The sequence below is a fragment of the Gnatocerus cornutus genome, unplaced genomic scaffold (assembly GCF_029298725.1).
Source record: "Gnatocerus cornutus isolate USDA-ARS CGAHR unplaced genomic scaffold, icGnaCorn1.1 ctg00000022.1, whole genome shotgun sequence".
Classification (NCBI taxonomy): domain Eukaryota; kingdom Metazoa; phylum Arthropoda; class Insecta; order Coleoptera; family Tenebrionidae; genus Gnatocerus; species Gnatocerus cornutus.
In genome coordinates this window covers 4,118,639-4,123,794 of record NW_028275374.1, presented here as the reverse complement: position 1 = coordinate 4,123,794, position 5,156 = coordinate 4,118,639, and positions in this window count along the sequence as shown.

Here is a 5,156-nt window from a genome sequence, read left to right as displayed (position 1 = left end):
AATTCTGCACGAAATCATCAAAATTCTTACAGAAAACCGCATATTTCGATGCCAAACGACGATTTCTCGCTGATTTTCGTTGTTTTCTGGCATGAATTCGCAAAGAAGGGCACGAAATCTACAAAATCATGACTTTTTACCAAGATTCAACTTCTGAATTGCAAGAAAACAGTAGAATTCTGCACGAAATCATCAAAATTCTTACAGAAAACCGCATATTTCGATGTAAAACCACGATTTCTCGCCGATTTTCGTTGTTTTCTGGCTTGAATTCGCAAAGAAGAGCACGAAATCTACAAAATCATGACTTTTTACCAAGATTCAACGGCTGAATTGCAAGAAAACAGTAGAATTCTGCACGAAATCATCAAAATTCTTACAGAAAACCGCATATTTCGATGTAAAACAACGATTTCTCGCCGATTTTCGTTGTTTTCTGGCTTGAATTCGCAAAGAAGAGCACGAAATCTACAAAATCATCACTTTTTACCAAGATTCTTCGGCTGAATTGCAAGAAAACAGCAGAATTCTGCACGAAATCATCAAAATTCTTACAGAAAACCGCATATTTTGATGCAAAACGACGATTTCTCGCCGATTTTCGTTGTTTTCTGGCTTGAATTCGCAAAGAAGAGCACGAAATCTACAAAATCATGACTTTTTACCAAGATTCAACGGCTGAATTGCAAGAAAACAGCAGAATTCTGCACGAAATCATCAAAATTCTTAGAGAAAACTGCATATTTCGATGCAAAACAACAATTTCTCGCCGATTTTCGTTGCTTTCTATCTTGAATTCGCCAAGAAGAGCACGAAATCTACAAAATCGTGACTTTTTACCAAGATTCAACGGCTGAATTGCAAGAAAACAGCAGAATTCTGCACAAAATCATCAAAATTCTTACAGAAAACCGCATTTTTCGATGCAAAACGACGATTTCTCGCCGATTTTCGTTGTTTTCTGGCTTGAATTCGCGAAGAAGAGCACGAAATCTACAAAATCATCACTTTTTACCAAGATTCAACCTCTGAATTGCAAGAAAACAGCAGAATTCTGCACGAAATCATCAAAATTCTTAGAGAAAACCGCATATTTCGATGCAAAACGACGATTTCTCGCTGATTTTCGTTGTTTTCTATCTTGAATTCGCAAAGAAAAGCACGGAATCTACAAAATCATGACTTTTTACCAAGATTCAACGGCTGAATTGCAAGAAAACAGCAGAATTCTGCACGAAATCATCAAAATTCTTACAGAAAACCGCATATTTCGATGCAAAACGACGATTTCTCGCCGATTTTCGTTGTTTTCTGGCTTGAATTCGCAAAGAAGAGCACGAAATGTACAAATTCATGACTTTTTACCAAGATTCAACGGCTGAATTTCAAGAAAACAGCAAAATTCTGCACGAAATCATCAAAATTCTTACAGAAAACCGCATTTTTCGATGCAAAACGACGATTTCTCGCCGATTTTCGTTGTTTTCTGGCTTGAATTCGCAAAGAAGAGCACGAAATCTACAAAATCATGACTTTTTACCAAGATTCAACGGCTGAATTGCAAGAAAACAGTAGAATTCTGCACGAAATTATCAAAATTCTTACAGAAAACCGCATATTTCGATGCAAAACAACGATTTCTCGCCGATTTTCGTTGTTTTCTGGCTTGAATTCGCAAAGAAGAGCACGAAATCTACAAAATCATCACTTTTTACCAAGATTCTTCGGCTGAATTGCAAGAAAACAGCAGAATTCTGCACGAAATCATCAAAATTCTTACAGAAAACCGCATATTTTGATGCAAAACGACGATTTCTCGCCGATTTTCGTTGTTTTCTGGCTTGAATTCGCAAAGAAGAGCACGAAATCTACAAAATCATGACTTTTTACCAAGATTCAACGGCTGAATTGCAAGAAAACAGCAGAATTCTGCACGAAATTATCAAAATTCTTAGAGAAAACTGCATATTTCGATGCAAAACAACGATTTCTCGCCGATTTTCGTTGCTTTCTATCTTGAATTCGCCAAGAAGAGCACGAAATCTACAAAATCATGACTTTTTACCAAGATTCAACGGCTGAATTGCAAGAAAACAGCAGAATTCTGCACAAAATTATCAAAATTCTTACAGAAAACCGCATATTTCGATGCAAAACGACGATTTCTCGCCGATTTTCGTTGTTTTCTGGCTTGAATTCGCAAAGAAGAGCACGAAATCTACAAAATCACCACTTTTTACCAAGATTCAACGGCTGAATTGCAAGAAAACAGCAGAATTTTGCACGAAATCATCAAAATTCTTAGAGAAAACCGCATATTTCGATGCAAAACAACGATTTCTCGCCGATTTTCGTTGTTTTCTATCTTGAATTTGCCAAAAAGAGCACGAAATCTACAAAATCATGACTTTTTACCTAGATTCAACGGCTAAATTGCAAGAAAACAGCAGAATTCTGCACGAAATCATCAAAATTCTTACAGAAAACCGCATATTTCGATGCAAAACGACGATTTCTCGCTGATTTTCGTTGTTTTCTGGCATGAATTCGCAAAGAAGGGCACGAAATCTACAAAATCATGACTTTTTACCAAGATTCAACGGCTGAATTGCAAGAAAACAACAGAATTCTGCACGAAATCGTCAAAATTCTTAGAGAAAACCGCATATTTCGATGCAAAACGACGATTTCTCGCCGATTTTCGTTGTTTTCTGGCTTGAATTCGCAAAAAAGAGCATGAAATCTACAAAATCATCACTTTTTACCAAGATTCAACTTCTGAATTGCAAGAAAACACCAGAATTTTGCACGAAATCATCAAAATTCTTAGAGAAAACCGCATATTTCGATGCAAAACGACGATTTCTCGCCGATTTTCGTTGTTTTCTGGCTTGAATTCGCAAAGAAGAGCACGAAATCTACAAAATCATGACTTTTTACCAAGATTCAACGGCTGAATTGCAAGAAAACAGCAGAATTCTGCACGAAATCATCAAAATTCTTAGAGAAAACCGCATATTTCGATGCAAAACGACGATTTCTCGCTGATTTTCGTTGTTTTCTATCTTGAATTCGCAAAGAAAAGCACGGAATCTACAAAATCATGACTTTTTACCAAGATTCAACGGCTGAATTGCAAGAAAACAGCAGAATTCTGCACGAAATCATCAAAATTCTTACAGAAAACCGCATATTTCGATGCAAAACGACGATTTCTCGCCGATTTTCGTTGTTTTCTGGCTTGAATTCGCAAAGAAGAGCACGAAATCTACAAAATCATGACTTTTTACCAAGATTCAACGGCTGAATTGCAAGAAAACAGCAGAATTCTGCACGAAATCATCAAAATTCTTACAGAAAACCGCATTTTTCGATGCAAAACGACGATTTCTCGCCGATTTTCGTTGTTTTCTGGCTTGAATTCGCAAAGAAGAGCACGAAATCTACAAAATCATGACTTTTTACCAAGATTCAACGGCTGAATTGCAAGAAAACAGTAGAATTCTGCACGAAATCATCAAAATTCTTACAGAAAACCGCATATTTCGATGTAAAACAACGATTTCTCGCCGATTTTCGTTGTTTTCTGGCTTGAATTCGCAAAGAAGAGCACGAAATCTACAAAATCATCACTTTTTACCAAGATTCTTCGGCTGAATTGCAGGAAAACAGCAGAATTCTGCACGAAATCATCAAAATTCTTAGAGAAAACTGCATATTTCGATGCAAAACAACGATTTCTCGCCGATTTTCGTTGCTTTCTATCTTGAATTCGCCAAGAAGAGCACGAAATCTACAAAATCATGACTTTTTACCAAGATTCAACGGCTGAATTGCAAGAAAACAGCAGAATTCTGCACAAAATCATCAAAATTCTTACAGAAAACCGCATTTTTCGATGCAAAACGACGATTTCTCGCCGATTTTCGTTGTTTTCTGGCATGAATTCGCAAAGAAGAGCACGAAATCTACAAAATCATGACTTTTAACCAAGATTCAACGGCTGAATTGCAAGAAAACAGCAGAAGTCTGCACGAAATCATCAAAATTCTTAGAGAAAACCGCATATTTCGATGCAAAACGACGATTTCTCGCTGATTTTCGTTGATTTCTATCTTGAATTTGCAAAGAAGAGCACGAAATCTACAAAATCATGACTTTTTACCTAGATTCAACGGCTGAATTGCAAGAAAACAGCAGAATTCTGCACGAAATCATCAAAATTCTTACAGAAAACCGCATATTTCGATCCAAAACAACGATTTCTCGCCGATTTTCGTTGTTTTCTATCTTGAATTTGCCAAGAAGAGCACGAAATCTACAAAATCATGACTTTTTACCTAGATTCAACGGCTGAATTGCAAGAAAACAGCAGAATTCTGCACGAAATCATCAAAATTCTTAGAGAAAACCGCATATTTCGATGCAAAACGACGATTTCTCGCTGATTTTCGTTGTTTTCTATCTTGAATTCGCAAAGAAAAGCACGGAATCTACAAAATCATGACTTTTTACCAAGATTCAACGGCTGAATTGCAAGAAAACAGCAGAATTCTGCACGAAATCATCAAAATTCTTACAGAAAACCGCATTTTTCGATGCAAAACGACGATTTCTCGCCGATTTTCGTTGTTTTCTGGCTTGAATTCGCAAAGAAGAGCACGAAATCTACAAAATCATGACTTTTTACCAAGATTCAACGGCTGAATTGCAAGAAAACAGTAGAATTCTGCACGAAATCATCAAAATTCTTACAGAAAACCGCATATTTCGATGTAAAACAACGATTTTTCGCCGATTTTCGTTGTTTTCTGACTTGAATTCGCAAAGAAGAGCATGAAATCTACAAAATCATCACTTTTTACCAGGATTCTTCGGCTGAATTGCAAGAAAACAGCAGAATTCTGCACGAAATCATCAAAATTCTTACAGAAAACCGCATATTTTGATGCAAAACGACGATTTCTCGCCGATTTTCGTTGTTTTCTGGCTTGAATTCGCAAAGAAGAGCACGAAATCTACAAAATCATGACTTTTTACCAAGATTCAACGGCTGAATTGCAAGAAAACAGCAGAATTCTGCACGAAATCATCAAAATTCTTAGAGAAAACTGCATATTTCGATGCAAAACAACGATTTCTCGCCGATTTTCGTT